The 18378-nt window shown below is 53.3% G+C and overlaps 1 protein-coding gene across 4 annotated transcripts in view; it reads right to left on the minus strand.

The window, feature by feature from the left end:
* Positions 1-18378, minus strand: part of Mvb12b (multivesicular body subunit 12B) — a 167210-nt gene that overhangs the window by 80480 nt on the left and 68352 nt on the right. The gene's annotated exons all lie outside the window — the stretch shown is intronic.

Raw genomic sequence — 18378 nt, forward strand, 5'->3', positions numbered from 1 at the left:
TGCTGGGCAAATGCACCAGTGGCATCAAGACACCAGCTCTGGACACGAGCCCGGCCTGCTCAGTGTCCACCCTGTGGCTTCCACATCTGCCTCGAGGTGGGGAGGGCCATGGCACGTGAAGAAGCACTCGGAGGTGAAGGTGCCAGGTGTTATTCCCAGGTGAGCTCAGGGACCAGGGACCTCTGCCATCAGGAAAGCACTCTGCTCTGGTCAGCTGGGTCTGGGGCCCCTGCAGGTGAAGCACACAGTAGGTGCTCAGGAAAGCATCTCTGCCTGGGCCACTGCTGTCTTGTGTGGTTCAGGTGTTGTCCGTGGAAGCACCTGATGAGCACTAAGCCAAGCACTCAGACCACGGGAAGTGCTCCCGAGGTGGGGCGCGAGCCACCTCAGGGGTGGAAGGCCACGTGTGGCAGTGGAGCAAGCTCAAAACCCTGCAGGTTGGGGAGACGCCTGCCACCCAGACCTCGGGAGGAATGGCTGTGGGGGCGTGCAGGGCTCAGCAGTCCCACTGTGGCCACACCTGGGCTTTTCCAGAGGGGAGACGAGGGAGCATTTATTACACAGGGGAGTTGTCACCAATGTAGAGCCTTTTCACCTGATATTGTGAGACAGTCCAGGACCCCTGCTGGGTGTGGGGACCTGCAGGAAGGCTAGATGACACCCGCCATGTGTGGGGACACTGGAGGAAGGCTCTCAGGCAGGGCTATTCCCACGAGCCTGGGACAGAGCTGCAGTGGCAGAAACCTTTTTGGGACAAGGTAGCACTGTGGGCTGCCTTTACAGGGGACCCCTGTTCCACAGAGATGTGTCCCTGAGGCACCCTGGAGTGCACTGCCTAGGTGTCAAAGGGGCTAACCAAGGAGCCTCGGGGTGCTGCCAGGGGAGCTCCCAGGCTGCAGGGATCAGGGGCTGGGAAAGGTCACTGTGCCACGTGTCCGGTGCCAGAGGAAAAGGAAACATGGGTGCTGCTGAGCACGGGGGAAGGACCCATGAAAGGAGGTCCTCATGACGTCTTGGGGGATGGGTGAAGGAGTAGAGGCACCCCCAGGTAGTCAGGGAAGGCAACCCTGTGGTGTGGGTTACTGGAGCCTGGAATGTCCCCAAGGCTCCCACTCACCCCCGGAGCATGGCATAGAAAGCGGGGTGGGGGTGGCCTGGAATGGATGCCAAGTGCCACACAAGGGGGTCTGGGTTTTATCCCTGGGATAGAGGTTCCCAACCTCTGCCACTCATCATGGCACACAGATGAAGGTGTCAGGTCTCTGGGGACGAGCTAACAAGAGAGATGCCCAGGCCTGGCCCTGAGGTGCCTGGTTCAGTGGCCTGTTGGGCTACAGAGCAGGAACCCATTTCTAACAGGCCCCGGCCCAGACTTCAAAGCGGGTCAGGGATGGGAACCTGGAGGGTCAGGAGTGCGGCAGAAGGTGGTGAGTGGTCTGTTGGAGCTTCACGGGGGAATGAAGCGCTGCCCGTGGCCATGGCTGAGGGAATGGCAAGGGTGGCCCTGTAGGGTGTCACCAGGTGCTGGGTGGCAGGGATGTGGACATCATATGTTCTCCATGGTGCCTCACAAGGCCCTGGTGGGCAGTTATGGGGCACTGGCCAAGGAGCAGGCACAGTGCAAAACGGAACCATGGGCGACTCAGTGGCTCCCCAGGTGGCCACAGAACAGAAGCCAGCCTGGGCCCTACATGACAGCAGATGTCATGCCTGAGACACGGGCCCGGGGTGCGCACTGCTACTGCATCCCCTGGACCAATGCGGGAATGGGCAGGAGCTGGGGAGAACTGGGCTGCCAGATGCTCTGATTTCTAAGCTTTATAGTCCTAAAAAGGTGCACCTGGCCTCGCGAGGGCCACAGCCCGGGGGGTGCAGCGACACTCCAGGGCGAGAGGGAGGCCCAGGAGCAGGCAGTCCTCACAGAACTTGGGAAGACGTGTGAACCTGGATGGTGGCAAGGAGGCCAGAAAGGGCCAGCCTGACCACCAGGGTCAAATGCATGGACACAGAAGTGTGGGGACTTAGCAGTGGCAGAACAAGGCGGGCCCAGAGTTGTTCACAAAGTGATGTGAACACCTGCTTCCACACGTGAGCTCGTGTGGAAGCAGGAAGATGGTGGGGCTGGGGAGGCAGGTGGTGGTTCGGGGAAGGCTTCTGCCAGGACTTGGGCTGACGTGGGACCTGAAGAGTCTGGGGCAACATGGAGGAGGCCGTGCACCCCAGGCTCTGCAGGCCTCTGGGAGGATGAGGACATTGGCCAGTGGGAAGAGCTGCAGGGACCAAGCTGGCCAGGGTGGAGCACGGGGCCCCACAGCCTGAACTTTATCCTGAAGCATTTTTAAGCAGAGCTGTGACAAGGGCCAAATGACAGTTATAAGAGTTCACCTCTAGTGGAACCATGAAGAACTAGACCGAGACTCCAGGTAGACGGGGACAGGAACAAGCTGAAGCAGACAGTCGGGGAACTTGTGCAGAGCCTGAATCACTGTCAAAATGACCTGCCGCAGACCCCTAAGGGGATAGTTTTGTGGCAAACTGGACTTAAAAAGAGGTGCATTCTAGAGAATCATGGAGCCTGGCTCTTTGGCTGCCCATCCAAAGAGGAGCTTGGCATCTGAACCTTCTGGCCTCTGGGGCGTGAGAACAGCTTGGCTGCCCACCCTGCACGCTCCTGACTGGGCCCGTTCCCCTTGCACTTGAAGACGCGTCCGCTGGGCCCTCCCTCCTCCTCCTGCCTTCCAAAGGCTGCCATTTGCAAGGGTCCTGGCGCGCTCACAGCCCACGTCCACGAGGTCCAACGCACAGCGTCCCACCACAGCCACCTCTGCCGACTCCGCCTGTTGTCATGGCTGGCCCCCCTCTGCCAGCAGCTGGGGAGTCCTGGAGGCCTCTGAAGGCCCTGGCTCCTCAAGCCTGGGCCTGATTCCGTGCCCATGCTGGTCCTTCTTCCTCCCTACTCTCCAGACCCCTTCGTCCTTCAGGACCCCCCAGCCCTCTCTCTCTGCTAAGAGCCTTTCCTGGGCTTGTCTCGGGCTGCACTGGTGCTGGGTGTCCTCTCTCACCAGTGGATCCTCCTCAACAAGAGGGTCAGGTCTCCACTTTCTAGGACCATTCTTCACAGAGTGGACGCCTATTAGACATTTGTTGACCAAATCAGGGGTGAACTCAGTCCACTGAGGCCCTGGGTCCCTGTGGTGAACTGCTGTTAGCTCTGTTTTTCTCACTAGACCCCAGGGGTGTCTGCAGGGCACCCCACTCCCACCCACCTTTGCTGTGGAAACCAGGGCAGAGCAGCAGGTATTCAGGGGAGGGGCAGTTTCTGTTTATATGAGAGACGATGTGTTGTTGCGGGGGGGATGGGAAGTTAAAAGAAAATTCACGTTTCGGGCTGATCTCTGACAGGCAGCTGCTTTACCTGAATCTGCTGAGCTGAAATCAGGTTTCAAAAACTCCAGCCAGAGAGGCTGGCAAGAGCCCCGGGGTTCAGGGGCTTGAGGGCTTGAGGGCTTGAGGGGCTTGAGGACTTGATGCCAGGCTCCTCTTCCCTCTGCAGAGTCTTTTCCTGTGTGTGCTTTTCGCTCCCACTCTCCTGCACCGAGGAAGCAGGGACACAGAGGACATAGGGATAGGACAGAAAGGCCCATCGAGGCCTCCTGCTGCTGAGAATGAACACTCTGGGCAGAGGGGACGGTCACCTGGGCTTGAACAGGATGAAGAAGTCCCTACTGAGTCCCAGAGTGAACCTAGACTCCAGGTCCCCAGAGAAGCACCTGCCAGGGAGGAACTGTCCCCCCCACACCGCACCTGGCTTACCTCTCAGCCGTCTTTTAGACAGGAATAGTTATTCTCACTTAACTGAACAGGAAACTGAAATTCTCAGAGGTGAAGCCAATAAAGAGAAAGCCAGGGATTCAGGAAAGGTCAGCCCATGTCCTCCGCATGCTGCTGTCTTCACGTCTCCCTGACCTATCACCTGGACCATCAGGTATGGAGACTGAGGTCACTCAGCCAAGACCGCGTGGCTGCCCTCAAGACACCTCTGAAGACCAGTGATGCCAGGACTCTGTGCCTGCCACCTGCCCGCGTGGCGGCCCTCTAGGACCTGGTGCAGCCCACAGGCAGGTAACCACAGCATGAGGCCCAGGGAGGCAGGGAGGCTGCAGTGGTGAGTCTGCTGGACTCAGGTCCAGACCCCAGCGCCAACGCCCGGCAGGGGCGCACTCTGGGGGTGGCAGGGAGGCAGACAGGCAGCGAGCCCGACAAGCACCGTGGCCTCCAGTTCTGGTCAGCTCTTCCCATCCTGCCACCCGGCTTACGCAGGTCCTGCTCACGCGGGCCTGAGAGCAGGACCAGAACAAAAGCCCCCGGGGACCTCCGTCTGCACCAAGAGGAAGTGGAAACGCGCCACGGAGGGAGCCTGTCTCCCTCTGGCAGCCTCTAACCTGTGCTCCTCCACACAGGTCCGCCAGCCTCACCTGCAGCTCTAGCCCCCTGCCCCCTTGGCTCCGGCTCCTGCCCCAGGGCCTCTGCACTTGGGTCCCCTCTGCCCGAAACACTCTTCCTCCAGCTCCTCAGAAGCTGGCTCCTCCTCCTGGGCCAGGCCTGCCCTGACTGCCTTTTGGGGAGACACCCACCCCCAGCCACTCTCTTCCATCCCTTCCCTCTCCACAGGGAGGTCTGATTTGGTTTGGGGTCACCAGAACATAACCTCCATCACCTCCCCTCCCCATGTCCCCAGTGCTGAGGACAGTGCCCAACATGGTGGGTGCTTAGGAATGTTGAGGAAAACCCTATATGGTTACCCAACTTGTTGAATGAACAAATGCCTTTGATTCTGACTTGTAATTAGAGATGATTTGGGAATCTTCCAGAAGCCTTCCCACTTGTCTCCTTCTCATCCCCAGGACTGGGCTGGTTAATGGTTTGGAAAATGCAACTATTTCTGTTGAGAGCCACAGCCGAAGGGGCCCCAGCAAACTTCCAGCTGCCGGCTGATGATTGGCTCACAGCGGCCCCAGCAACATCTAGCTGATTGGCTCCTCTGCGGTGATGCTCATTGGGCTGTTTCCCTGCCCTTTCAGACCACGGAGCTGCTCATTGGGGGACTTTTTTGGCTCCGCCCATGTGACCCAGCCAATCGGCCTCAAGAGCAGGAGGATTGTGGGAGGTGGAGAGAAGCTTGTGTGGGAGGGAGAGGCTTGTGGAAAGCCGGTGGTGGCAGTTGAGGCCCTGAGGGTTTTTCCTGAGAGGCTGTTTTGTTTGGCGTGTGTGGTTCTAAAAATAAAGTTAGTTTCTTTTGACAAGTGGCTTCTGATTGTGCCCAGCCAGACTGCGGCATATTTCTGATTCATGGACACTTTTACATAAACAGTAAATACATTCTTTGTGGCATTGCTTATAAAGCCCCAAACCAAAACTGAATGAAATCTCAAACAAAAGGGGACTAGTTAAGAAGATTATGGTACAACTGTGCACTGAAATATCCTGCAGTCTTTTAAAATATCTTAGAAGGCAACTTCCTGGCCAGAGCCTGTGCTCAGGCTCAGCATCAGTGAAGAGGAGGAGACATCCTTCCTCCTGCACCTGGACACTGACCAGTCCACCTGCACTGGCTGAATGGTGGCACGAGAGCCGCTGCACAGGCCTGTGCTGGAGGACAGACAAGGAATGGAGTTCTGCCTGGGGTGGCACGTGGGTGCCCAGTGCCCCTGCAGCACCCAGAAAGAACAGGGCCTGGGCAGCTTCAAACAAGGCAGAGGCGGCTGAGAACATGCTGGTGCCCCAGGGACAGCAGTGTCAGTGCAGTTTCGGAAGAGTCCCTTCAAAGGCCCCAAAGGCGACCATTCTGCAGGCAGACCACAGGAAGACTAAGGGGAAGTCAACTGTCTCTCTGTCCAGGATGGCACCTGGAGGAAGACCCCTGGCACCATGCCCAGGAGGTCTTGGTGACCACCAGAGGCCAATAGTTCTGCTACCTGACCAAGGGATAGTTTATTATTCCAACATCTGTCTGACAACTAGAGAATGGAATCAGAACAGCTGTTCTATCTGAGGTGCGCTTTCCTGCCATCCTCGCCCATCCTCGCCCATCCCCTGCCCTCGAAACGACCAGAGACAGGGCACCCTGCAGGGCTGCTCCTGGTGGCCACTGCCTCTCGGTGGTAGGGACAGGCTGTTCTGTAACAAATGGGTCAGCGATGCACACACTGCTAGGGATGAATCCTGCTAAAGAGATGCAAGGGAAATTTCATTTTTCTCCCCCAAGTCTGTCTGAGCACCTTATTCAATTAACATGGCCATGGAGCTGGAGACAGCTCCATGTGAAAGCCCTTCAGTTACAGAATACATTTTATTATGTGACAATAGTTGCCAGCACGATTTATTTCCATTGATGGGATTCTGCTTTTTCCTTGTTAATTTAAATCTGTATTTTCTAGTGCTGATTCCAGGTCTGTGTGAATTTTTAAAATGTTACCATTAATCCTGTGGAGCCAGTGGCCACATATAATGAAGACGGCTCTGCCGGGGCACTGGAGGGGCCTGCTGTCCTCACGAGCTGTCAGAGGGCAGCAGGCAGTGGTGGTGAGGCAGGTAGAGGCTGGTCTCCTTACCTCCCGCTACACACACACACACACACACACACACCCCTCATGGCGTGAAACCTCACTGCCATTCTACTTTCCTGAGGCAGTGCTTCAGGGGTCAAAGACTTTCAGGGGGAACACAAAGCCACAGGGATTTTCACAATACTGAGATATCGCTTCTCTTCTTCTTCTTCTTTTTTTTTTTTTTTGTACTGGGAATTAAATCCAGGGTGCTTAACCACTGAGCCACATTCCAGCCCTTTGATTTTTTTGAGACAGGTTTCAGCAAGTTGCTGAGGTTGGCCTTGAACTTGTGATCCTTCTGCTGCAGCCTCCTGACCACAGAGATTACAGACATGCATCACCACTCAGTTCTTCCCTAATTTTAAAATAGGACACTGAGAACACAAACTATACAAGAAGAATAATTCAATAAGATGAGATTTCAACATTAAAAACTCTTGTTCTTAAAAACATACTGTTACAAAAATGAAAAGACAAGTCACAGACTGGAGAAAATATGTATAAAACATATGTCCAACTCACACCTAGGACAGATACAGGACTCTGAACTGAACGGAAGGCAACCCAATTTAAAGAGGGCCAAAAAATTTAAAGCAGACACTTCATTAAAGAAAACACAATGGCAAATATGCACACGGACACACTCAGCATCATCACTCGCGAGGGAAACACACGGTAAGTCACAGTTAGATACTACGCATGTCCACGTGAACAGTGGAAAGTCAAGAGCTAGACAACAGCTGGAATGTGTCATAGTGCCACCAATTCAGAAAACTGTTTCTTAGAAAGCTGAACTTACCCTGTCTTAAAACCCAGCCATCAAACCCATCAACACTCTCCAGATTTTACCCAGGAGGTAAATGAACGCCTATGTCTATATGGAGATTTATCCACAAATGCACCTATCAGCTTGATTTATAATAGTCAAAAACCAAAACCAAGCTGGATGTCCAATAACAGGGCACTAGACAAACAAGCTGCGTATGACATGATGGTGTCAGTCAGCAATCGAAGAGGAACTCAGATCAACACACGCAAGATGATAAATCTCAAGACAATTATGCTGAGTAAAACAAGGCAGGCAGAAAAAGGCACAGGTGGCCTGATTCCATTTACAGAAAGTTCTAGAAGTGCACGCTGTTCACAAAAACAGATCCTGGTTGCCAGAGGAGGGAGGGGAGCAGAGCTAAGGAGCACAAAGGACTTCCAGGTGCAGATACATCTGTGACCTTGATGTTGGTGAGGGTTTCGCAGGTGTATGCAAATGTCAAAACCCATCACCTGCAAACTCCAGTGCATGCAGTTTACCATACACGGATTACACTTTGGTAAAGTTGAAAATATCCTCCTGATTAAAAACAACAGCAACAAAAAAGACCTATATACACAAGCCAGTGAGTTCACTGTACCCAGAAGAGCCAGTGAGAAGTTCTTCGGCTAAGTCCCGGCAAACACTGAGGGCGACTTCAGACTGCTCCTCTGCCCACTCAATGCCTGAGGACAGTGGGGCCACCAAGGTCTGAAGTCAAAAACAGCTGTGGCTAAGAAATGTTTACTCCTTCAGGTGGTCCTTGCCGGTGCAGACGCCAGCACAGCGTCATCGGCACAGGGCCACATGCATGGCTCTCTGTGGGAGCAACACGCTCCAGCAGCTCCGAGGTGCTCGTGGATCTACAGGCGCTGGAAACGCGCATGGGGATGGGGTGCTCCACGCAGAGTGCGCCCAAGGTGGGCCAAGGCACAGCCCAGGGGCTCGGGGCCAGCCTCGGCAACACAGCAAGACCCAGCTCAAAAAGACAACAAAACACTCCAGATCATTCCAACCCAGACTCAGGAGTCCAGGAGCAAATGGGACGAGGACCGGCGTTAATTCTTTCTCTTTAGAAATCTGAGGAAATAAACTTGAAATGTGGGGAATGCCTTCTAAGGTGGAAAACATAACTCTTGAGGGTTTCGCCTTCGCACGCACCACGGGGGGCCCTCGGTCCCCTCCCACGCATGATGGGAGGTCACCCACCGCAGATGTGGGCAAAAGGGGGCCCAGAGTCAGGTGGCGCAGGGCAGGGACATGCTTCTGCTATTGACAACAGAAACTGGGAAGGGGAGCATGCAGACCTCTCACCCCATCTTTCTGTGCATTTTTAAATGTTAAATTTTTCAACAAGAAATTGATTCTCTTTATTAGAAAGGGGGCAACACTAGAGGAACCCCTGTCAGAGGGGTGGGGAGTCACAGCGGGTGTGCGCAGAGGTGGCCGAAGCACTGGGGCACAGGGTGTCAGGTTCTGCTGGGGCACAGACAGGGGCCAGGTGCAGAGGAGCGACCCGACAGGGATGGGGCTGGGTGTGGCAGAGGAACGTGCAGAGGCTGGGGAGGGGAGGGGACGTAGCAAATGGCCAAAGGACTCCCTCGCGTCCTGCACCCCTGCTGGGAAGGCAGCGTCTGTGGCGCACAGCTTCAGGACCAGGTGTGAGGATGTGCTTGATGAATGCCACTTAATAGAGGAAAGGCTCCCCCGGAACACCTGGCACGGCAGGGCCCGGGAGCCACGGGAGAGGACCTCTGCCGCACCTGCTGGCATTTAATAAGCACCTTCCAGAGTGCCCACCCTCTGGGGCTGGTGGACAGTGTCAAAGAGGTCCCTGGCCATGGCCCATGCTCACTGACAGCTTGGGAGCCTATTTCTTAAGGACCATATGCTCAGGTACTGGCTGGCTCTGGGAGGTAATTAAAATGGATCATTTTCAGCTGGAAGGGCCTGACCAGCGCTCGAGTCCTCTTCAGTGACTTCACAGCCCGAGTTCCAGCTCCGGGTCCCCTGTGCTCCACGCGGAGGCCCTGAGTCTCAGGAGAGACCTGGGAAGACCCAGGTGTAAGAACATACCGTAGCTTTTCCTTGTAAATTGGCACCATTAAAACAGAGAGTTATTTTAGTGACTCTAGGCCTGAAAATATCTTAAGCTGCAGTGCTTCTCCTTTCCGTATTGATTTTGGAGCCAACCTCAGAGAGAGGTCACCATGTCCAAAGTGTCCTGCCACTTCTCAGGGTGACGAGACACTTTTCTGTTTTGTTTTGCAGTTGACACTGGCAAAGGAAGGTGAGGTTTTTGTACAACCTAAAGAGAAGCTCATCCTCTGGAATGTCCTTCACTGTCTCGTAAACTTTCATCATCTAGACTGGAAACTGAACTCAACCAAACCCGGGGACACGACCCGATCAAGGAGAGACCGGACTGCAGTGCAGCAGCACACACCCCGCAGCTGCCATCAGTGCCTGGTGACCGAGTCAGGCAGGTCATCGTGACTGAGCGTCTACTATAAGCTAAACACTATGCTCGACACTGAGATAGTTTAGAAAACCAAGAATCAGACTTTTCCTTTTAGGAATTCATCTATAAGCACTTGAAACACATACACAGGTCTCCTAAATATTCTAAGACGTGCCATAAAGGACTCTACAGCTATAAGCTTCAACTTAAAACAATGGCACAGACTAAGAACCAAGCAGTCAACATCCACTGAGAGTCCTGAGTCTAGTTGGTGGTCCCTCCTGCAGACAGGGAAGAATGGGGGGGTACAGAAAAGCCCCCACCAATGCAACAGTGATTCGGGTGTCAAGACAGTGACCCCGAAAATGTCACACAGCAAGACAGAAGAGGGACCTCAGTCTGACGCAGTCGGGAGTGGCTTCTGGCAGGAGGCAGGTGCTTCGTTCCTGCCATTTACTGAGCACTGGCACTATTCTTCATGCTTCACCTTCATCTCTAAACAATTGGGCAAGGTAAGCAGTACTGTACAGTACGGGTAGGAGAAAAGTGGCTCAGAGAAGCCAAGGAACTTGCCTAAGGTCACACAGCTAAAAAAACTGACTGAGGTATGATTCGAGTCACGGTCTTTCTCCCACGCCATGATGCCCTCTTAACACACAGCGCAGTGAGTACAAATGCAGACTGTTGGTTTCCATTCAAGCCGCCCATTTGCCAGGATCAATATAACGTCAAACCACAAACCTGAATATATAATGATTTCCCTCCTGGGCAACCCTCCCCCCAGCCAAATGCCAAATCACTCTGCACTGGAGAAGAAAAAAAAAAAGAAAAAAGAAAAAAGAAAAGAAAAGAAAAGAAAAAGCTGTCATAGGAAGACTAAGGAAATCGCAATTCCAAACTCCCCAAGTTCCTGAACGCACAGCTTTGAAGTGCATGCAGCTCCACGGCATATGGCAAATCAATTACTAGTTTAAATCTTAAAACAAAAACATGGCAAGTGTGGTACAGAAATAATCAAGAACAACGGTTGGGTTTAGATTACAGCGGGCCACTAGAGTTTTGAATACAATTAATCATCATTCCAGGCAATGGGAAGCCATATTGACACTTATTCCTAATTTGAATATTTAATTAGGGTGAAGTTCTTCATCAAATTATCGCAGAACTGGGAGAGCGCCTGCAAGGCTCACAGTCCCCACCTTAACCCCTTTCCTGCCGCGCCCCTGCGAGCACAGCGCCCAGCCCAGCCCTGCAGGGGGACACCGGCCCTGGGCTGGCCGCAGCCACAGCTGTGGCAGGGGAGCCGGGGGGGGGGGCAAGAAAGGTCTCAGGTGAGCTCAGACAGTCAGAATGAGCCTGGGTAAGATGAAGGCCCCGGCGCACCATCTGTGGACCTCCTGCCCACCCTGTGGGGGCACTCCTGCAAGTCACCAGGGAGCAGGGCCCACGAGTGGGCAAAGACGCCAGTCCCTCATCACACATGCAGCCCACTGAGAACATGCCAGGGAACGTGCAGGCCAGCCGAGGGCACCGGAAGCAGTGCTCGGAGGGTCCACTGCTGAGTGGGCTGGCGGCTGGGGCACCCGGCCTCCTCAGCTGGATTCTAAAACCTGAGTCCAGGGTTCAAAACACGACCCTGGGATCCTTGAACTGGAGTCCCATTGTTGTTGCCACCAGCTGCTCAGGAGACAGGAGGTGAGGCACAGAAGAGCTCAGGGGAATGAGACAAGGGACAGGGCGAGGCTGTCCAACCTGGGCAGGGGGCTGCAGCGTGGCACAGTGGGCCTGCCCTGCGCACGGGAGGGGAGCCACAGCAGGCCGGGAAGCAGCAGCGGCGTCTTCTGTCCAAACAGCAAAGGCTCCACGAGGCATTTACAGCCACACGTGGGTTTAGAGGTTTCATTTCCTTAGTGTTCTCCTGTTTCTCTATAAGAAAAGACTTTTGCTGACGTTTCACAGACACCACGTGCTAGCTGCCATACGCCTAACAGTAACGCATGTCCCCCCAAGACGCCAGGGCAGGACCAAGGGTGGCCGCACCTGCACTTGGCCAAGGGAGGTCTAGAATGTTTCTCCTTCAGACTCCTCTGAGATGCTCAGAATGGGGACATCTGATAGCTCAGACAAGGGACGGTCCCTTAAAAGCCCAAGATAGGTTCAATCACCCTCTGGTAAAAAGTCACAGCTACATTTGCAACAGCCACTTTTAGCAGAAAGTGGATCCTGGAAGGGGAGGAAGGAGCCACCTGACGCAGTGAGGCAGTGTGGCACAGCCCCTCTTGCCATGTCGCGGCCCAGTCTCGGCCCAGCCACCACAGGAGACCCTGGGTCCAGCAGCCTGCTCTGAGCCTGCCTGTGACGGGAGCAAATGGCGTCGGGAACTCTGGAACTTTCCTTTGTATGTTACATTAATCCACATAAGAAAATCTCTTTTAATGAGGAGTGATGTAGTTACAAACTCTCCAGAGCCATAATTAGAGCAAACTAATTGAAGCTGTGTTTTGACACACTTTCCAAACTCACGGGCGCCGGCGACACACTCACAACACTGCTGCAGAATCATTAGGCTAATAACGCTCTCTCGCATCCCGTGAAGCTCGCCCTCCCTCAGATGCTGTTTCTGCACCCGCCTGCCCTGTGGTCTCCACTGAAGATATTAACTGTGATTATGAGCACTTTTGTGGAATTCTAATGTTAAGAGTAACAAGGAGCATCAGCGTCCGCTGCTGTGTGGCACCTCTCCCTTTCCGTCCCCCCCACCCCACAGCCAGGGTGACCCGATGCAATTTCAGCGGTACTTAAAACAGTGCTGAGGGACCACGTCCAGTGGGACCCTCTGAAGCCGGGGTTTCTGCACTATTTGTTTCAAATGTTTGATGAGAAAGATCTTTCTTGTTTTGTTAGGTACAATAAAATGAAATAGTTAAGTAGAAATTTTTTCCAAGCAGTTAAAAAAAAAAAAATCTCAATTTACAACACAGTCCTTGGTAATAATACTAATGAATTCCAGGAGGACGTGCCTTGGCCAGTCTCTGTCGCCACCCTGGTGGTGACTGAAGGCAGACACGGCTGCCCTGGTGTTGAGCGGGCAGGGGCTGGGGCAGCTTGGGCTGTCAAGACGGAGCCGCTGTTTGCCACCAACAAGGCCAATTTTTTGGATGCTTAACTCAGACACTCACACACAGAGAGGAAGACTCGACAGTTCTAAATAATGGTTATTAATGACGCTCCCTGCTAAAGTGACAAATTGCTTGTGAAATTTAGAATCGAAGAGGTATGAGAGTGAACGTGTCCTGCTGCATGTGACACAATGCCCGCAGCACTAGAGCCCCCTTGAGCTCCCGAGGGGCAGGGAAGACCCCTCTCTGGGCCGGGGCCGTTGCACAGGGGCGGTGATCACGGCCATCTCTCCCTGGTTATCTCCCCGCAGCTCGTGTCACCTCTCAGTGAAAAGTGCAAAGTGGGGCGCCATGTTGAGGGTGCCCTCAGGGTCAGGTGGCAATGCTCTCAGAGCCCAGGCTCCTGCCAATACCCTGGGGTTAAGAAAGCTACCACCACCCCGTTCCCCATCCACCACCCCGTTTGCCCTCCACCACCCAAGGGAAAACGTCTGACCACTGAGAGCTCAGCCTGTGCGGCTGGATGGCGCCACCTGGCCAGCTCTGAGTGGGGAGGAAAATGCTCCTTGGGAAAGTGCCAATGACCGGATACTTCTTTGAAGCTTGGGAGTTTTTTGTTACTTAAATTACAATCCTTGCACCAATCTCCTATTTTTTAAGCCACTGATTACTTTCAAAAAATAAAATTTAAAAAGGAAACTAAGTCTCACTGCTGTAGCAATGCTCCCAGTCATGGTATTTATTCACTACATTTAAGTTTTATTCCACTTGAACCCAGTGATGCCAAAACACCGAGCTCCCACATAAAAGAAACGAGACAGAAGCCACGCCTGGGACCCGGCACCACACTTCCACTCCAGACGCTCTAGTCTAATCTCATAAACGGAAATATTGAAAGAGTCTCTAAACCTCGCTGACCTTACTTCTAGAAACCAGGAACATATGGGCACTGCTAGCTTTTCATCTCCTTCCAGCCTACTAAAACGCCTGCTTCTCCAAAGTCAGGAGCTGGGGGGGGCTGCCGAACTCCGATCCACAATGGGCCGTGGGGGGCACAGGACACGGCGGGCAGCACACCCCTCCGCAGCTGGGGACCAGCGTGAGCAAGAGGAGGCTCTGAGGGAGCGGGGGCAGGCCAGGCTGCGCGGCTGTGTCTGACCCTGGCTGAGGAAGCACTGAAGTCCTAGGTGGCCTGGAGGGTCTTCGCAGGGAGGCAGAGCATGAGGTGAACCTGGCTCAGTGCTGGCTCCTCCAAATCCCAGCTCTCTGCCCTTGACAAGTCACCAGCTCTCCAAGGTCAGTCTCCTCACCTCTTAAAAGTGAGGACACGATTATTTACCTCACAGCATGGTTATAAAAATGAAAACTGTAAGTGTGTGTGTGTGTGTGTGTGTGTATGTGTGTGAGACACACATACACACACACACACACACTCACACACCCCCTTGAGAATTTACACAATACCTGGCAGAACATGTTCAGAAAATTGTGGCTGAAATAATGATGATGATGATGATTATATTTATTCTAATAATAATTATTAATATTATTATTCAACTGGAAACAAAACATCTGCTGCTCAAGAAGGAATTTCAAGTTGAATTCTACCCTACCCGTGGGCAAAACCTCAGCCCAAATAAACTCAAAAGGCCTTTTGAAAGTTACTGCAAGCAGAGGATTTTATTAAATACCCAAATTAATAATTGAAACCCTGCCTTGCAATAGAACTGCAGAGTGCTGGGGGTGCAGTAAGGTCCCGGGAATAGTGGGGGAGAAGTGCTCATTTCTTCTTTATTTGGCGGCTAGATTTACACTGAGAGACCCAGGTGAAATATTCCATGGGGCACCTGCAAATAGACTGTCAGCTTCCACTCTGATGGAAGGTAAAATACCCTCCTCTAAATGGTCTGGTTCACAAAACCGACCCTAAAGTGAACTGATAAATCTGTTCTGACACACGGAAAACTATTTTCATAATCCTGAAAAAGGCCTTTCTCCAAACCCTGGAGCTGCAGCCGCTACACAAAGAGCCCTCCACCTCAGGCCAGGAGGGGTAGCCTCACACCCAGAGCCTGCTTTCCAGGACAGCCAGCACCGAGAGCACACGTAACATCACAGCCACTAAGGAAAACAAGACATCCACAAGTCACAGAGATCACCAAGAATGGCACATTCACAAGCAGCAAATGCCTAGTCGAGGCCTGTGCAAGGCTGAAAGCCCAGGCCGCTCAGAGGGGGAGCCGCATCGACTATGAGTCAATCCTTCATTAAACAGGAGCTCTGACTTCCCAGGAAGCCATATTAAAAATTAATATCAAAAAGTGTATTGCTCAGCCTAAACTCATCATTCATATCCAACAATACCAAACTGCATTCTAATGAAATTCCTCCTTCAAAATTACCCTGACACCAACCCTAAGTTTGGTGCTGCTACAGAGGTAGCCACGCACCACTCGCCAGGATTCTGAAAATATTCAAATGCCCTCACTCTGAAGGTCTCTTTCACGCCATTCTCATGACCCCCAGAATAAACCACACTGCTTGGAACCATGCTAAATAAAGCAAGAGCTGTGAAGCCATTCTAGGGGACGGTGATGGGACCTTCTGCGTATAGACACCACATGTTCCCCATGGTCAGCATCCACAGCTCCTGTGCACAGACCCCGGCGAGGTCCCATGTCTGAGGGTGTGAGTGTGACTGTGCAGGCAAGGTCCCATCAGGGGAGCCTCTAGGCAGCAGAGTCCCCACACAGGGCATACTCAGGAAGTCCTTAACAGCCAGCTGTGCTGGTCAGGAGGCTGGAGAAGCTGCCCATGAAGACAGCTGGGCACGTGGGTGGCTGCACCTGATCAGGCACAGGCTCAGCTCCCAGCCAAAGTTTCCCAACCAGGGACCCTGTGACCACTAGCACAAGGGCACAGGGATAGTCTATGAGCTAAAGGCAGATGGAGTACAGGTTTAGGTCCTAACTCTGACACTAACTAGCTGTGTGACTCTGGGTGGGAAATTTACCCTCTGACCTGTGTCCCCAGTTTTGCACAGGGCTGGTCACAGCCTTCACCTCAAGGAGCGACAGTTAGGATGAATGGAGTCGTTATTTCTGAAGCCCCAGGGCAGAGCCTGATGCCAGTCAATGCAATGCAAGCTTCCACTGAAAGGAGGAACGGACAGATATACAGATGGATGGATGGATGATGGATGGATGGATGATGGATGGATGGATGGATGGATGGACAGATTGACAGATGGAGAGACAGGTGAATGGACAGAGAGGTAGAAGAACAGATGGAAGGAAAGATGGGTAAATAAGGACATGGTGCCTTGTCCTACAAATGTACACTAGCTCACTTTTATACATTCAATAAATATCTTCCCAAAATAATTCCCATGTGCCTGGCACCTGGAGTTCAGAGGTCCCAACCATCTTGGGACCACACAGTTCTCACTCAACTATTCCTGGGTTGAATGAGACGATGCAGCTAAAAGCACCTGCAGGTTCCGATGTGCAGCAATGCATTTTGTCACCTCTGTGATTTCTCTGGGACCAACCTTTTATGGGTTCTTAAAGGAGAAAAGGCACCATGAGAGTCCCCATGATGAGTAAGAAAATATCCAGTTAGAGCCACTTGGAACAAGCAGCAGTGACAGGGAACCAGGAGATGCCGCACATGACATGGCCAGGACGGGCGGAAGCATCCTGGGGGCTCAGGGGAGAGGGGCTGGCAGGAGGCAGGGTGTGCAGAGTGGCTTCTGGAAGCCACATAATGAAGGCGGGTGGGAGGCAGGTCAGACAGCAGGGAGCCAGACTAAGGAGTCTGAGACCCCAGGGGATGAGGCCAGGCAGCAAGGACCTGGAGGTCAGGGACAAAGGATGCAAGTATGGTCTGCTGGAGTGAAATCATGCTGGGGCCCCAGGAGTGCCCCGCCCAGCTCTCACCCTATGCTCTGGGCAGGGTGGGGGGCTCTTCTCTGAAATAGCCCTGCTATTGGTTCTGTCCAGGGCGTAGGCAAAAAGCAGCCCCCCTGGTGCAGAGGATTCAAATCACAGTGCTAACGTCTGTGCTCTCTGGGCAAAGAGCCCTGCTCTCCAGGCTGTGTCCTAAAAAGACAGTCACATCAAGGAAAGAAAGAAAAACACGTGCCCATCTCAAGAGTTAAACAAACAAACAAGACATGTGTATGGCTTCTGTGTGAAGGAAAAGGAAATGGAATGGACCTGTGGAGGGGCCAGCATCCCTCAAGCCGAGCAGCAACCCAAGCCCTCCACCGAGGGGACCAGGCAGAGCCCACCTACTCCCAGCTGTCTCTTGCCACTATGGTGAGCAGCGCAGACTGTGCCAGTGTGTTCTCCTCTGGGGACAACTTGGAAAGGCCACCGGGGTGGCCTTGGCCTTGCCTTCTAACCTTCCTCCATGCAAGACACACATGAGCCCCAGGCCACGGCTTCCGGCTCCAACCCTCTGACTGCGCCCTCCCTGTGAAGCCTGGGGAGAAGCCACTGGGCCCGCACAGGCGAGGGCCTCCAGCGCCAAGCCTTTGGCCATTCAGAGCAGATGGGAGTCTCCACCACGGGAAGAGAAAACAGTCTTCCTGGTCTGAGCAGCATGGACCTCTCATTCTAGTCCTGCCAATACAGGACAGGTGACAGGTGTCACCTGAGGTACAAAGACCATCCTGCAAATAAAAACTGACAGAAAGCAGCCTGAGGATTTGAGGCTATCAGATAGACGACGGGGCTCCAGCGGTGACCCACGGCTCCGCCTGCGCCCCTGACTCACTCTGCCTGTCCATCAGGAGGAGCGGGGCTGGTCCCTGGTCAGGCAGGGTCAAGGAGGCAGGACAGAGCATGGCCCGCTGGTGGGCCTTGACAATGTGTGTGACGGGGACGAGCGTGGGCGTCATGGCCTGAATTCCAGATCACCGTGGTGGGATTTCCTTTCTCCTGCAGGAAGGGCCATTAACCTTTCAGATGACAGCCCTGGGACCTGAGTGATGGAACGATTTTTGAGGTCAGCAAGGATCTATGGTCTCAAAACCTGACATCGACATGCAAAAGTTGTGACTGAATCCTGGTGTCCCTGAGAGAAAGACTAAGTGCATGTGACAGATCTTCTGCAATCAAAATGCCCCATTTCCCAGAGTATCTGTCACAGATTGATAACATCCATGCAAAAAGTTAAGTACAATTATGTCTGTCACCAAGAAACAGACTTCGGAACCCGTGACTGACAACTTGCCGGGGCTGACAAATCACCGAGAGATCACTGAGCCCCAAGGAGCACAGGCCAGCTTACAACTACCTCCTGGGTGAGGCTCCCCGGAGGCTGCACGCGAGGGGAGGCTGGGGACCAGGGTGCGCTGGTGGCTTCCAGTGTGAAGCT

This window comes from Marmota marmota, unplaced genomic scaffold (genome assembly GCF_001458135.2).
Source record: "Marmota marmota marmota unplaced genomic scaffold, marMar, whole genome shotgun sequence".
Taxonomy (NCBI): domain Eukaryota; kingdom Metazoa; phylum Chordata; class Mammalia; order Rodentia; family Sciuridae; genus Marmota; species Marmota marmota.